Source organism: Pungitius pungitius, unplaced genomic scaffold (assembly GCF_949316345.1).
Source record: "Pungitius pungitius unplaced genomic scaffold, fPunPun2.1 scaffold_25, whole genome shotgun sequence".
Taxonomy (NCBI): Eukaryota; Metazoa; Chordata; class Actinopteri; order Perciformes; family Gasterosteidae; genus Pungitius; species Pungitius pungitius.
In genome coordinates, this window is record NW_026909837.1 from 969,272 (window position 1) to 984,873 (window position 15,602).

At 47.4% G+C, this 15,602-nt stretch overlaps 12 non-coding genes across 12 annotated transcripts; all 12 read left to right on the forward strand.

Annotated features, from left to right (window-relative positions):
• Nucleotides 1–294: 294 nt before the first annotated feature.
• trnad-guc (transfer RNA aspartic acid (anticodon GUC)) lies at nt 295–366 on the forward strand. The gene has a single exon. It is a non-coding gene; the product is annotated as a tRNA-Asp (tRNA).
• Nucleotides 367–2,008: 1,642 nt separating this feature from the next.
• Nucleotides 2,009–2,080, forward strand: trnad-guc (transfer RNA aspartic acid (anticodon GUC)). Its single transcript has one exon. It is a non-coding gene; the product is annotated as a tRNA-Asp (tRNA).
• Nucleotides 2,081–3,442: 1,362 nt separating this feature from the next.
• trnad-guc (transfer RNA aspartic acid (anticodon GUC)) lies at nt 3,443–3,514 on the forward strand. Its single transcript has one exon. It is a non-coding gene; the product is annotated as a tRNA-Asp (tRNA).
• A 1,922-nt stretch (nt 3,515–5,436) lies between these two features.
• Nucleotides 5,437–5,508, forward strand: trnad-guc (transfer RNA aspartic acid (anticodon GUC)). Its single transcript has one exon. It is a non-coding gene; the product is annotated as a tRNA-Asp (tRNA).
• Nucleotides 5,509–7,727: 2,219 nt separating this feature from the next.
• Nucleotides 7,728–7,799, forward strand: trnad-guc (transfer RNA aspartic acid (anticodon GUC)). The gene has a single exon. It is a non-coding gene; the product is annotated as a tRNA-Asp (tRNA).
• Nucleotides 7,800–8,881: 1,082 nt separating this feature from the next.
• Nucleotides 8,882–8,953, forward strand: trnad-guc (transfer RNA aspartic acid (anticodon GUC)). Its single transcript has one exon. It is a non-coding gene; the product is annotated as a tRNA-Asp (tRNA).
• Nucleotides 8,954–9,738: 785 nt separating this feature from the next.
• trnad-guc (transfer RNA aspartic acid (anticodon GUC)) lies at nt 9,739–9,810 on the forward strand. The gene has a single exon. It is a non-coding gene; the product is annotated as a tRNA-Asp (tRNA).
• A 785-nt stretch (nt 9,811–10,595) lies between these two features.
• Nucleotides 10,596–10,667, forward strand: trnad-guc (transfer RNA aspartic acid (anticodon GUC)). Its single transcript has one exon. It is a non-coding gene; the product is annotated as a tRNA-Asp (tRNA).
• A 1,065-nt stretch (nt 10,668–11,732) lies between these two features.
• trnad-guc (transfer RNA aspartic acid (anticodon GUC)) lies at nt 11,733–11,804 on the forward strand. Its single transcript has one exon. It is a non-coding gene; the product is annotated as a tRNA-Asp (tRNA).
• A 1,065-nt stretch (nt 11,805–12,869) lies between these two features.
• On the forward strand, nt 12,870–12,941 carry trnad-guc (transfer RNA aspartic acid (anticodon GUC)). Its single transcript has one exon. It is a non-coding gene; the product is annotated as a tRNA-Asp (tRNA).
• A 1,065-nt stretch (nt 12,942–14,006) lies between these two features.
• Nucleotides 14,007–14,078, forward strand: trnad-guc (transfer RNA aspartic acid (anticodon GUC)). The gene has a single exon. It is a non-coding gene; the product is annotated as a tRNA-Asp (tRNA).
• A 1,082-nt stretch (nt 14,079–15,160) lies between these two features.
• Nucleotides 15,161–15,232, forward strand: trnad-guc (transfer RNA aspartic acid (anticodon GUC)). The gene has a single exon. It is a non-coding gene; the product is annotated as a tRNA-Asp (tRNA).
• Nucleotides 15,233–15,602: the final 370 nt, after the last annotated feature.

Here is a 15,602-nt window from a genome sequence, read left to right on the forward strand (position 1 = left end):
ATTATAGTGCATACCTCCTCTTAACCCCGGCCAGATACCTGCCAATTAAATATACTGAAGGAGTCCTCGTTAGTATAGTGGACAGTATCTCTGCTTGTCATGCAGAAGACCAGGGTTCGATTCCCTGACGGGGAGTTTCTTGTTAATAAGCCACAAATAAATCTGTTGGCTTCATCAGAGAGTTGAATTTTGCAGAAACTAGACGAGTGGTCTTTAATGACCAATCGAGAGAAGATATTCCGCTGCAGAGTAAACCAAAAAAAACCCGATTAAATATTAAATATACTGAAGGAGTCCTCGTTAGTATAGTGGACAGTATCTCTGCTTGTCACGCAGAAGACCAGGGTTCGATTCCCTGACGGGGAGTTTCTTGTTAATAAGCCACGAATAAATCTGTTGGCTTCATCAGAGAGTTGAATTTTGCAGAAACTAGACGAGTGGTCTTTAATGACCAATCGAGAGAAGATATTCCGCTGCAGAGTAAACCAAAAAAAACCCGATATTGTTTCCGCCCAGTTTCGAACTGGGGGCCTTCCGCGTGTGAGGCGAACGTGATGACCACTACACCACGGAAACGGCGGCTTGTTTAGCATTGGGCATATGGCCCTCTGCTCTTTGCAGATGATCTTGGTCTGACGGCTTCATCAGGAGTTGACTTTGATCACAATGAAAGAGTTTGAAGACATTTGTAAAGAGGTTGGGATGGAAGTCAGCTCCTACATACATGTACAAGGGCGTGGTTCACAGCCAAGGAGTGGAGAAAAGCTCAACGTCAGCCTGGAGTGTTTCCGCCCAGTTTCGAACTGGGGACCTTTCGCGTGTGAGGCGAACGTGATGACCACTACACCACGGAAACGGCGGCTTGTTTAGAATTGGGCATATGGCCCTCTGCTCTTTGCAGATGATCTTGGTCTGACGGCTTCATCAGGAGTTGACTTTGATCACAATGAAAGAGTTTGAAGACATTTGTAAAGAGGTTGGGATGGAAGTCAGCTCCTACATACATGTACAAGGGCGTGGTTCACAGCCAAGGAGTGGAGAAAAGCTCAACGTCAGCCTGGAGTGTTTCCGCCCAGTTTCGAACTGGGGACCTTTCGCGTGTGAGGCGAACGTGATGACCACTACACCACGGAAACGGCGGCTTGTTTAGCATTGGGCATATGGCCCTCTGCTCTTTGCAGATGATCTTGGTCTGACGGCTTCATCAGGAGTTGACTTTGATCACAATGAAAGAGTTTGAAGACATTTGTAAAGAGGTTGGGATGGAAGTCAGCTCCTACATACATGTACTAGGGCGTGGTTCTCAGCCAAGGAGTGGAGAAATTCTCAACGTTGGCCCGGAGTGATGTTCATCCCCAATAATACAGAATTATAGTGCATACCTCCTCTTAACCCCGGCCAGATACCTGCCAATTAAATATACTGAAGGAGTCCTCGTTAGTATAGTGGACAGTATCTCTTCTTGTCACGCAGAAGACCAGGGTTCGATTCCCTGACGGGGAGTTTCTTGTTAATAAGCCACGAATAAATCTGTTGGCTTCATCAGAGAGTTGAATTTTGCAGAAACTAGACGAGTGGTCTTTAATGACCAATCGAGAGAAGATATTCCGCTGCAGAGTAAACCAAAAAAAACCCGATATTGTTTCCACCCAGTTTCGAACTGGGGGCCTTCCGCGTGTGAGGCGAACGTGATGACCACTACACCACGGAAACGGCGGCTTGTTTAGCATTGGGCATATGGCCCTCTGCTCTTTGCAGATGATCTTGGTCTGACGGCTTCATCAGGAGTTGACTTTGATCACAATGAAAGAGTTTGAAGACATTTGTAAAGAGGTTGGGATGGAAGTCAGCTCCTACATACATGTACTAGGGCGTGGTTCTCAGCCAAGGAGTGGAGAAATTCTCAACGTTGGCCCGGAGTGATGTTCATCCCCAATAATACAGAATTATAGTGCATACCTCCTCTTAACCCCGGCCAGATACCTGCCAATTAAATATACTGAAGGAGTCCTCGTTAGTATAGTGGACAGTATCTCTGCTTGTCACGCAGAAGACCAGGGTTCGATTCCCTGACGGGGAGTTTCTTGTTAATAAGCCACGAATAAATCTGTTGGCTTCATCAGAGAGTTGAATTTTGCAGAAACTAGACGAGTGGTCTTTAATGACCAATCGAGAGAAGATATTCCGCTGCAGAGTAAACCAAAAAAAACCCGATATTGTTTCCGCCCAGTTTCGAACTGGGGGCCTTCCGCGTGTGAGGCGAACGTGATGACCACTACACCACGGAAACGGCGGCTTGTTTAGCATTGGGCATATGGCCCTCTGCTCTTTGCAGATGATCTTGGTCTGACGGCTTCATCAGGAGTTGACTTTGATCACAATGAAAGAGTTTGAAGACATTTGTAAAGAGGTTGGGATGGAAGTCAGCTCCTACATACATGTACAAGGGCGTGGTTCACAGCCAAGGAGTGGAGAAAAGCTCAACGTCAGCCTGGAGTGTTTCCGCCCAGTTTCGAACTGGGGACCTTTCGCGTGTGAGGCGAACGTGATGACCACTACACCACGGAAACGGCGGCTTGTTTAGCATTGGGCATATGGCCCTCTGCTCTTTGCAGATGATCTTGGTCTGACGGCTTCATCAGGAGTTGACTTTGATCACAATGAAAGAGTTTGAAGACATTTGTAAAGAGGTTGGGATGGAAGTCAGCTCCTACATACATGTACTAGGGCGTGGTTCTCAGCCAAGGAGTGGAGAAATTCTCAACGTTGGCCCGGAGTGATGTTCATCCCCAATAATACAGAATTATAGTGCATACCTCCTCTTAACCCCGGCCAGATACCTGCCAATTAAATATACTGAAGGAGTCCTCGTTAGTATAGTGGACAGTATCTCTTCTTGTCACGCAGAAGACCAGGGTTCGATTCCCTGACGGGGAGTTTCTTGTTAATAAGCCACGAATAAATCTGTTGGCTTCATCAGAGAGTTGAATTTTGCAGAAACTAGACGAGTGGTCTTTAATGACCAATCGAGAGAAGATATTCCGCTGCAGAGTAAACCAAAAAAAACCCGATATTGTTTCCGCCCAGTTTCGAACTGGGGGCCTTCCGCGTGTGAGGCGAACGTGATGACCACTACACCACGGAAACGGCGGCTTGTTTAGCATTGGGCATATGGCCCTCTGCTCTTTGCAGATGATCTTGGTCTGACGGCTTCATCAGGAGTTGACTTTGATCACAATGAAAGAGTTTGAAGACATTTGTAAAGAGGTTGGGATGGAAGTCAGCTCCTACATACATGTACTAGGGCGTGGTTCTCAGCCAAGGAGTGGAGAAATTCTCAACGTTGGCCCGGAGTGATGTTCATCCCCAATAATACAGAATTATAGTGCATACCTCCTCTTAACCCCGGCCAGATACCTGCCAATTAAATATACTGAAGGAGTCCTCGTTAGTATAGTGGACAGTATCTCTGCTTGTCACGCAGAAGACCAGGGTTCGATTCCCTGACGGGGAGTTTCTTGTTAATAAGCCACGAATAAATCTGTTGGCTTCATCAGAGAGTTGAATTTTGCAGAAACTAGACGAGTGGTCTTTAATGACCAATCGAGAGAAGATATTCCGCTGCAGAGTAAACCAAAAAAAACCCGATATTGTTTCCGCCCAGTTTCGAACTGGGGGCCTTCCGCGTGTGAGGCGAACGTGATGACCACTACACCACGGAAACGGCGGCTTGTTTAGCATTGGGCATATGGCCCTCTGCTCTTTGCAGATGATCTTGGTCTGACGGCTTCATCAGGAGTTGACTTTGATCACAATGAAAGAGTTTGAAGACATTTGTAAAGAGGTTGGGATGGAAGTCAGCTCCTACATACATGTACAAGGGCGTGGTTCACAGCCAAGGAGTGGAGAAAAGCTCAACGTCAGCCTGGAGTGTTTCCGCCCAGTTTCGAACTGGGGACCTTTCGCGTGTGAGGCGAACGTGATGACCACTACACCACGGAAACGGCGGCTTGTTTAGCATTGGGCATATGGCCCTCTGCTCTTTGCAGATGATCTTGGTCTGACGGCTTCATCAGGAGTTGACTTTGATCACAATGAAAGAGTTTGAAGACATTTGTAAAGAGGTTGGGATGGAAGTCAGCTCCTACATACATGTACTAGGGCGTGGTTCTCAGCCAAGGAGTGGAGAAATTCTCAACGTTGGCCCGGAGTGATGTTCATCCCCAATAATACAGAATTATAGTGCATACCTCCTCTTAACCCCGGCCAGATACCTGCCAATTAAATATACTGAAGGAGTCCTCGTTAGTATAGTGGACAGTATCTCTGCTTGTCATGCAGAAGACCAGGGTTCGATTCCCTGACGGGGAGTTTCTTGTTAATAAGCCACGAATAAATCTGTTGGCTTCATCAGAGAGTTGAATTTTGCAGAAACTAGACGAGTGGTCTTTAATGACCAATCGAGAGAAGATATTCCGCTGCAGAGTAAACCAAAAAAAACCCGATATTGTTTCCGCCCAGTTTCGAACTGGGGGCCTTCCGCGTGTGAGGCGAACGTGATGACCACTACACCACGGAAACGGCGGCTTGTTTAGCATTGGGCATATGGCCCTCTGCTCTTTGCAGATGATCTTGGTCTGACGGCTTCATCAGGAGTTGACTTTGATCACAATGAAAGAGTTTGAAGACATTTGTAAAGAGGTTGGGATGGAAGTCAGCTCCTACATACATGTACAAGGGCGTGGTTCACAGCCAAGGAGTGGAGAAAAGCTCAACGTCAGCCTGGAGTGTTTCCGCCCAGTTTCGAACTGGGGACCTTTCGCGTGTGAGGCGAACGTGATGACCACTACACCACGGAAACGGCGGCTTGTTTAGCATTGGGCATATGGCCCTCTGCTCTTTGCAGATGATCTTGGTCTGACGGCTTCATCAGGAGTTGACTTTGATCACAATGAAAGAGTTTGAAGACATTTGTAAAGAGGTTGGGATGGAAGTCAGCTCCTACATACATGTACAAGGGCGTGGTTCACAGCCAAGGAGTGGAGAAAAGCTCATCGTCAGCCTGGAGTGTTTCCGCCCAGTTTCGAACTGGGGACCTTTCGCGTGTGAGGCGAACGTGATGACCACTACACCACGGAAACGGCGGCTTGTTTAGCATTGGGTATATGGCCCTCTGCTCTTTGCAGATGATCTTGGTCTGACGGCTTCATCAGGAGTTGACTTTGATCACAATGAAAGAGTTTGAAGACATTTGTAAAGAGGTTGGGATGGAAGTCAGCTCCTACATACATGTACTAGGGCGTGGTTCTCAGCCAAGGAGTGGAGAAATTCTCAACGTTGGCCCGGAGTGATGTTCATCCCCAATAATACAGAATTATAGTGCATACCTCCTCTTAACCCCGGCCAGATACCTGCCAATTAAATATACTGAAGGAGTCCTCGTTAGTATAGTGGACAGTATCTCTGCTTGTCACGCAGAAGACCAGGGTTCGATTCCCTGACGGGGAGTTTCTTGTTAATAAGCCACGAATAAATCTGTTGGCTTCATCAGAGAGTTGAATTTTGCAGAAACTAGACGAGTGGTCTTTAATGACCAATCGAGAGAAGATATTCCGCTGCAGAGTAAACCAAAAAAAACCCGATATTGTTTCCGCCCAGTTTCGAACTGGGGGCCTTCCGCGTGTGAGGCGAACGTGATGACCACTACACCACGGAAACGGCGGCTTGTTTAGCATTGGGCATATGGCCCTCTGCTCTTTGCAGATGATCTTGGTCTGACGGCTTCATCAGGAGTTGACTTTGATCACAATGAAAGAGTTTGAAGACATTTGTAAAGAGGTTGGGATGGAAGTCAGCTCCTACATACATGTACTAGGGCGTGGTTCTCAGCCAAGGAGTGGAGAAATTCTCAACGTTGGCCCGGAGTGATGTTCATCCCCAATAATACAGAATTATAGTGCATACCTCCTCTTAACCCCGGCCAGATACCTGCCAATTAAATATACTGAAGGAGTCCTCGTTAGTATAGTGGACAGTATCTCTGCTTGTCATGCAGAAGACCAGGGTTCGATTCCCTGACGGGGAGTTTCTTGTTAATAAGCCACGAATAAATCTGTTGGCTTCATCAGAGAGTTGAATTTTGCAGAAACTAGACGAGTGGTCTTTAATGACCAATCGAGAGAAGATATTCCGCTGCAGAGTAAACCAAAAAAAACCCGATATTGTTTCCGCCCAGTTTCGAACTGGGGGCCTTCCGCGTGTGAGGCGAACGTGATGACCACTACACCACGGAAACGGCGGCTTGTTTAGCATTGGGCATATGGCCCTCTGCTCTTTGCAGATGATCTTGGTCTGACGGCTTCATCAGGAGTTGACTTTGATCACAATGAAAGAGTTTGAAGACATTTGTAAAGAGGTTGGGATGGAAGTCAGCTCCTACATACATGTACAAGGGCGTGGTTCACAGCCAAGGAGTGGAGAAAAGCTCAACGTCAGCCTGGAGTGTTTCCGCCCAGTTTCGAACTGGGGACCTTTCGCGTGTGAGGCGAACGTGATGACCACTACACCACGGAAACGGCGGCTTGTTTAGCATTGGGCATATGGCCCTCTGCTCTTTGCAGATGATCTTGGTCTGACGGCTTCATCAGGAGTTGACTTTGATCACAATGAAAGAGTTTGAAGACATTTGTAAAGAGGTTGGGATGGAAGTCAGCTCCTACATACATGTACTAGGGCGTGGTTCTCAGCCAAGGAGTGGAGAAATTCTCAACGTTGGCCCGGAGTGATGTTCATCCCCAATAATACAGAATTATAGTGCATACCTCCTCTTAACCCCGGCCAGATACCTGCCAATTAAATATACTGAAGGAGTCCTCGTTAGTATAGTGGACAGTATCTCTGCTTGTCATGCAGAAGACCAGGGTTCGATTCCCTGACGGGGAGTTTCTTGTTAATAAGCCACGAATAAATCTGTTGGCTTCATCAGAGAGTTGAATTTTGCAGAAACTAGACGAGTGGTCTTTAATGACCAATCGAGAGAAGATATTCCGCTGCAGAGTAAACCAAAAAAAACCCGATATTGTTTCCGCCCAGTTTCGAACTGGGGGCCTTCCGCGTGTGAGGCGAACGTGATGACCACTACACCACGGAAACGGCGGCTTGTTTAGCATTGGGCATATGGCCCTCTGCTCTTTGCAGATGATCTTGGTCTGACGGCTTCATCAGGAGTTGACTTTGATCACAATGAAAGAGTTTGAAGACATTTGTAAAGAGGTTGGGATGGAAGTCAGCTCCTACATACATGTACAAGGGCGTGGTTCACAGCCAAGGAGTGGAGAAAAGCTCAACGTCAGCCTGGAGTGTTTCCGCCCAGTTTCGAACTGGGGACCTTTCGCGTGTGAGGCGAACGTGATGACCACTACACCACGGAAACGGCGGCTTGTTTAGCATTGGGCATATGGCCCTCTGCTCTTTGCAGATGATCTTGGTCTGACGGCTTCATCAGGAGTTGACTTTGATCACAATGAAAGAGTTTGAAGACATTTGTAAAGAGGTTGGGATGGAAGTCAGCTCCTACATACATGTACTAGGGCGTGGTTCTCAGCCAAGGAGTGGAGAAATTCTCAACGTTGGCCCGGAGTGATGTTCATCCCCAATAATACAGAATTATAGTGCATACCTCCTCTTAACCCCGGCCAGATACCTGCCAATTAAATATACTGAAGGAGTCCTCGTTAGTATAGTGGACAGTATCTCTGCTTGTCACGCAGAAGACCAGGGTTCGATTCCCTGACGGGGAGTTTCTTGTTAATAAGCCACGAATAAATCTGTTGGCTTCATCAGAGAGTTGAATTTTGCAGAAACTAGACGAGTGGTCTTTAATGACCAATCGAGAGAAGATATTCTGCTGCAGAGTAAACCAAAAAAAACCCGATATTGTTTCCGCCCAGTTTCAAACTGGGGGCCTTCCGCGTGTGAGGCGAACGTGATGACCACTACACCACGGAAACGGCGGCTTGTTTAGCATTGGGCATATGGCCCTCTGCTCTTTGCAGATGATCTTGGTCTGACGGCTTCATCAGGAGTTGACTTTGATCACAATGAAAGAGTTTGAAGACATTTGTTAAGAGGTTGGGATGGAAGTCAGCTCCTACATACATGTACTAGGGCGTGGTTCTCAGCCAAGGAGTGGAGAAATTCTCAACGTTGGCCCGGAGTGATGTTCATCCCCAATAATACAGAATTATAGTGCATACCTCCTCTTAACCCCGGCCAGATACCTGCCAATTAAATATACTGAAGGAGTCCTCGTTAGTATAGTGGACAGTATCTCTTCTTGTCACGCAGAAGACCAGGGTTCGATTCCCTGACGGGGAGTTTCTTGTTAATAAGCCACGAATAAATCTGTTGGCTTCATCAGAGAGTTGAATTTTGCAGAAACTAGACGAGTGGTCTTTAATGACCAATCGAGAGAAGATATTCCGCTGCAGAGTAAACCAAAAAAAACCCGATATTGTTTCCGCCCAGTTTCGAACTGGGGGCCTTCCGCGTGTGAGGCGAACGTGATGACCACTACACCACGGAAACGGCGGCTTGTTTAGCATTGGGCATATGGCCCTCTGCTCTTTGCAGATGATCTTGGTCTGACGGCTTCATCAGGAGTTGACTTTGATCACAATGAAAGAGTTTGAAGACATTTGTAAAGAGGTTGGGATGGAAGTCAGCTCCTACATACATGTACTAGGGCGTGGTTCTCAGCCAAGGAGTGGAGAAATTCTCAACGTTGGCCCGGAGTGATGTTCATCCCCAATAATACAGAATTATAGTGCATACCTCCTCTTAACCCCGGCCAGATACCTGCCAATTAAATATACTGAAGGAGTCCTCGTTAGTATAGTGGACAGTATCTCTGCTTGTCACGCAGAAGACCAGGGTTCGATTCCCTGACGGGGAGTTTCTTGTTAATAAGCCACGAATAAATCTGTTGGCTTCATCAGAGAGTTGAATTTTGCAGAAACTAGACGAGTGGTCTTTAATGACCAATCGAGAGAAGATATTCCGCTGCAGAGTAAACCAAAAAAAACCCGATATTGTTTCCGCCCAGTTTCGAACTGGGGGCCTTCCGCGTGTGAGGCGAACGTGATGACCACTACACCACGGAAACGGCGGCTTGTTTAGCATTGGGCATATGGCCCTCTGCTCTTTGCAGATGATCTTGGTCTGACGGCTTCATCAGGAGTTGACTTTGATCACAATGAAAGAGTTTGAAGACATTTGTAAAGAGGTTGGGATGGAAGTCAGCTCCTACCTACATGTACAAGGGCGTGGTTCACAGCCAAGGAGTGGAGAAAAGCTCAACGTCAGCCTGGAGTGTTTCCGCCCAGTTTCGAACTGGGGACCTTTCGCGTGTGAGGCGAACGTGATGACCACTACACCACGGAAACGGCGGCTTGTTTAGCATTGGGCATATGGCCCTCTGCTCTTTGCAGATGATCTTGGTCTGACGGCTTCATCAGGAGTTGACTTTGATCACAATGAAAGAGTTTGAAGACATTTGTAAAGAGGTTGGGATGGAAGTCAGCTCCTACATTCATGTACTAGGGCGTGGTCCTCAGCCAAGGAGTGGAGAAATTCTCAACGTTGGCCCGGAGTGATGTTCATCCCCAATAATACAGAATTATAGTGCATACCTCCTCTTAACCCCGGCCAGATACCTGCCAATTAAATATACTGAAGGAGTCCTCGTTAGTATAGTGGACAGTATCTCTGCTTGTCACGCAGAAGACCAGGGTTCGATTCCCTGACGGGGAGTTTCTTGTTAATAAGCCACGAATAAATCTGTTGGCTTCATCAGAGAGTTGAATTTTGCAGAAACTAGACGAGTGGTCTTTAATGACCAATCGAGAGAAGATATTCCGCTGCAGAGTAAACCAAAAAAAACCCGATATTGTTTCCGCCCAGTTTCGAACTGGGGGCCTTCCGCGTGTGAGGCGAACGTGATGACCACTACACCACGGAAACGGCGGCTTGTTTAGCATTGGGCATATGGCCCTCTGCTCTTTGCAGATGATCTTGGTCTGACGGCTTCATCAGGAGTTGACTTTGATCACAATGAAAGAGTTTGAAGACATTTGTAAAGAGGTTGGGATGGAAGTCAGCTCCTACATACATGTACAAGGGCGTGGTTCACAGCCAAGGAGTGGAGAAAAGCTCATCGTCAGCCTGGAGTGTTTCCGCCCAGTTTCGAACTGGGGACCTTTCGCGTGTGAGGCGAACGTGATGACCACTACACCACGGAAACGGCGGCTTGTTTAGCATTGGGTATATGGCCCTCTGCTCTTTGCAGATGATCTTGGTCTGACGGCTTCATCAGGAGTTGACTTTGATCACAATGAAAGAGTTTGAAGACATTTGTAAAGAGGTTGGGATGGAAGTCAGCTCCTACATACATGTACTAGGGCGTGGTTCTCAGCCAAGGAGTGGAGAAATTCTCAACGTTGGCCCGGAGTGATGTTCATCCCCAATAATACAGAATTATAGTGCATACCTCCTCTTAACCCCGGCCAGATACCTGCCAATTAAATATACTCAAGGAGTCCTCGTTAGTATAGTGGACAGTATCTCTGCTTGTCACGCAGAAGACCAGGGTTCGATTCCCTGACGGGGAGTTTCTTGTTAATAAGCCACGAATAAATCTGTTGGCTTCATCAGAGAGTTGAATTTTGCAGAAACTAGACGAGTGGTCTTTAATGACCAATCGAGAGAAGATATTTCGCTGCAGAGTAAACCAAAAAAAACCCGATATTGTTTCCGCCCAGTTTCGAACTGGGGGCCTTCCGCGTGTGAGGCGAACGTGATGACCACTACACAACGGAAACGGCGGCTTGTTTAGCATTGGGCATATGGCCCTCTGCTCTTTGCAGATGATCTTGGTCTGACGGCTTCATCAGGAGTTGACTTTGATCACAATGAAAGAGTTTGAAGACATTTGTAAAGAGGTTGGGATGGAAGTCAGCTCCTACATACATGTACAAGGGCGTGGTTCACAGCCAAGGAGTGGAGAAAAGCTCAACGTCAGCCTGGAGTGTTTCCGCCCAGTTTCGAACTGGGGACCTTTCGCGTGTGAGGCGAACGTGATGACCACTACACCACGGAAACGGCGGCTTGTTTAGCATTGGGCATATGGCCCTCTGCTCTTTGCAGATGATCTTGGTCTGACGGCTTCATCAGGAGTTGACTTTGATCACAATGAAAGAGTTTGAAGACATTTGTAAAGAGGTTGGGATGGAAGTCAGCTCCTACATACATGTACAAGGGCGTGGTTCACAGCCAAGGAGTGGAGAAAAGCTCAACGTCAGCCTGGAGTGTTTCCGCCCAGTTTCGAACTGGGGACCTTTCGCGTGTGAGGCGAACGTGATGACCACTACACCACGGAAACGGCGGCTTGTTTAGCATTGGGCATATGGCCCTCTGCTCTTTGCAGATGATCTTGGTCTGACGGCTTCATCAGGAGTTGACTTTGATCACAATGAAAGAGTTTGAAGACATTTGTAAAGAGGTTGGGATGGAAGTCAGCTCCTACATACATGTACTAGGGCGTGGTTCTCAGCCAAGGAGTGGAGAAATTCTCAACGTTGGCCCGGAGTGATGTTCATCCCCAATAATACAGAATTATAGTGCATACCTCCTCTTAACCCCGGCCAGATACCTGCCAATTAAATATACTGAAGGAGTCCTCGTTAGTATAGTGGACAGTATCTCTGCTTGTCACGCAGAAGACCAGGGTTCGATTCCCTGACGGGGAGTTTCTTGTTAATAAGCCACGAATAAATCTGTTGGCTTCATCAGAGAGTTGAATTTTGCAGAAACTAGACGAGTGGTCTTTAATGACCAATCGAGAGAAGATATTTCGCTGCAGAGTAAACCAAAAAAAACCCGATATTGTTTCCGCCCAGTTTCGAACTGGGGGCCTTCCGCGTGTGAGGCGAACGTGATGACCACTACACCACGGAAACGGCGGCTTGTTTAGCATTGGGCATATGGCCCTCTGCTCTTTGCAGATGATCTTGGTCTGACGGCTTCATCAGGAGTTGACTTTGATCACAATGAAAGAGTTTGAAGACATTTGTAAAGAGGTTGGGATGGAAGTCAGCTCCTACATACATGTACAAGGGCGTGGTTCACAGCCAAGGAGTGGAGAAAAGCTCAACGTCAGCCTGGAGTGTTTCCGCCCAGTTTCGAACTGGGGACCTTTCGCGTGTGAGGCGAACGTGATGACCACTACACCACGGAAACGGCGGCTTGTTTAGCATTGGGCATATGGCCCTCTGCTCTTTGCAGATGATCTTGGTCTGACGGCTTCATCAGGAGTTGACTTTGATCACAATGAAAGAGTTTGAAGACATTTGTAAAGAGGTTGGGATGGAAGTCAGCTCCTACATACATGTACAAGGGCGTGGTTCACAGCCAAGGAGTGGAGAAAAGCTCAACGTCAGCCTGGAGTGTTTCCGCCCAGTTTCGAACTGGGGACCTTTCGCGTGTGAGGCGAACGTGATGACCACTACACCACGGAAACGGCGGCTTGTTTAGCATTGGGCATATGGCCCTCTGCTCTTTGCAGATGATCTTGGTCTGACGGCTTCATCAGGAGTTGACTTTGATCACAATGAAAGAGTTTGAAGACATTTGTAAAGAGGTTGGGATGGAAGTCAGCTCCTACATACATGTACTAGGGCGTGGTTCTCAGCCAAGGAGTGGAGAAATTCTCAACGTTGGCCCGGAGTGATGTTCATCCCCAATAATACAGAATTATAGTGCATACCTCCTCTTAACCCCGGCCAGATACCTGCCAATTAAATATACTGAAGGAGTCCTCGTTAGTATAGTGGACAGTATCTCTGCTTGTCACGCAGAAGACCAGGGTTCGATTCCCTGACGGGGAGTTTCTTGTTAATAAGCCACGAATAAATCTGTTGGCTTCATCAGAGAGTTGAATTTTGCAGAAACTAGACGAGTGGTCTTTAATGACCAATCGAGAGAAGATATTCCGCTGCAGAGTAAACCAAAAAAAACCCGATATTGTTTCCGCCCAGTTTCGAACTGGGGGCCTTCCGCGTGTGAGGCGAACGTGATGACCACTACACCACGGAAACGGCGGCTTGTTTAGCATTGGGCATATGGCCCTCTGCTCTTTGCAGATGATCTTGGTCTGACGGCTTCATCAGGAGTTGACTTTGATCACAATGAAAGAGTTTGAAGACATTTGTAAAGAGGTTGGGATGGAAGTCAGCTCCTACATACATGTACAAGGGCGTGGTTCACAGCCAAGGAGTGGAGAAAAGCTCAACGTCAGCCTGGAGTGTTTCCGCCCAGTTTCGAACTGGGGACCTTTCGCGTGTGAGGCGAACGTGATGACCACTACACCACGGAAACGGCGGCTTGTTTAGCATTGGGCATATGGCCCTCTGCTCTTTGCAGATGATCTTGGTCTGACGGCTTCATCAGGAGTTGACTTTGATCACAATGAAAGAGTTTGAAGACATTTGTAAAGAGGTTGGGATGGAAGTCAGCTCCTACATACATGTACAAGGGCGTGGTTCACAGCCAAGGAGTGGAGAAAAGCTCAACGTCAGCCTGGAGTGTTTCCGCCCAGTTTCGAACTGGGGACCTTTCGCGTGTGAGGCGAACGTGATGACCACTACACCACGGAAACGGCGGCTTGTTTAGCATTGGGCATATGGCCCTCTGCTCTTTGCAGATGATCTTGGTCTGACGGCTTCATCAGGAGTTGACTTTGATCACAATGAAAGAGTTTGAAGACATTTGTAAAGAGGTTGGGATGGAAGTCAGCTCCTACATACATGTACTAGGGCGTGGTTCTCAGCCAAGGAGTGGAGAAATTCTCAACGTTGGCCCGGAGTGATGTTCATCCCCAATAATACAGAATTATAGTGCATACCTCCTCTTAACCCCGGCCAGATACCTGCCAATTAAATATACTGAAGGAGTCCTCGTTAGTATAGTGGACAGTATCTCTGCTTGTCACGCAGAAGACCAGGGTTCGATTCCCTGACGGGGAGTTTCTTGTTAATAAGCCACGAATAAATCTGTTGGCTTCATCAGAGAGTTGAATTTTGCAGAAACTAGACGAGTGGTCTTTAATGACCAATCGAGAGAAGATATTCTGCTGCAGAGTAAACCAAAAAAAACCCAATATTGTTTCCGCCCAGTTTCGAACTGGGGGCCTTCCGCGTGTGAGGCGAACGTGATGACCACTACACCACGGAAACGGCGGCTTGTTTAGCATTGGGCATATGGCCCTCTGCTCTTTGCAGATGATCTTGGTCTGACGGCTTCATCAGGAGTTGACTTTGATCACAATGAAAGAGTTTGAAGACATTTGTTAAGAGGTTGGGATGGAAGTCAGCTCCTACATACATGTACTAGGGCGTGGTTCTCAGCCAAGGAGTGGAGAAATTCTCAACGTTGGCCCGGAGTGATGTTCATCCCCAATAATACAGAATTATAGTGCATACCTCCTCTTAACCCCGGCCAGATACCTGCCAATTAAATATACTGAAGGAGTCCTCGTTAGTATAGTGGACAGTATATCTTCTTGTCACGCAGAAGACCAGGGTTCGATTCCCTGACGGGGAGTTTCTTGTTAATAAGCCACGAATAAATCTGTTGGCTTCATCAGAGAGTTGAATTTTGCAGAAACTAGACGAGTGGTCTTTAATGACCAATCGAGAGAAGATATTCCGCTGCAGAGTAAACCAAAAAAAACCCGATATTGTTTCCGCCCAGTTTCGAACTGGGGGCCTTCCGCGTGTGAGGCGAACGTGATGACCACTACACCACGGAAACGGCGGCTTGTTTAGCATTGGGCATATGGCCCTCTGCTCTTTGCAGATGATCTTGGTCTGACGGCTTCATCAGGAGTTGACTTTGATCACAATGAAAGAGTTTGAAGACATTTGTAAAGAGGTTGGGATGGAAGTCAGCTCCTACATACATGTACTAGGGCGTGGTTCTCAGCCAAGGAGTGGAGAAATTCTCAACGTTGGCCCGGAGTGATGTTCATCCCCAATAATACAGAATTATAGTGCATACCTCCTCTTAACCCCGGCCAGATACCTGCCAATTAAATATACTGAAGGAGTCCTCGTTAGTATAGTGGACAGTATCTCTGCTTGTCACGCAGAAGACCAGGGTTCGATTCCCTGACGGGGAGTTTCTTGTTAATAAGCCACGAATAAATCTGTTGGCTTCATCAGAGAGTTGAATTTTGCAGAAACTAGACGAGTGGTCTTTAATGACCAATCGAGAGAAGATATTCCGCTGCAGAGTAAACCAAAAAAAACCCGATATTGTTTCCGCCCAGTTTCGAACTGGGGGCCTTCCGCGTGTGAGGCGAACGTGATGACCACTACACCACGGAAACGGCGGCTTGTTTAGCATTGGGCATATGGCCCTCTGCTCTTTGCAGATGATCTTGGTCTGACGGCTTCATCAGGAGTTGACTTTGATCACAATGAAAGAGTTTGAAGACATTTGTAAAGAGGTTGGGATGGAAGTCAGCTCCTACATACATGTACAAGGGC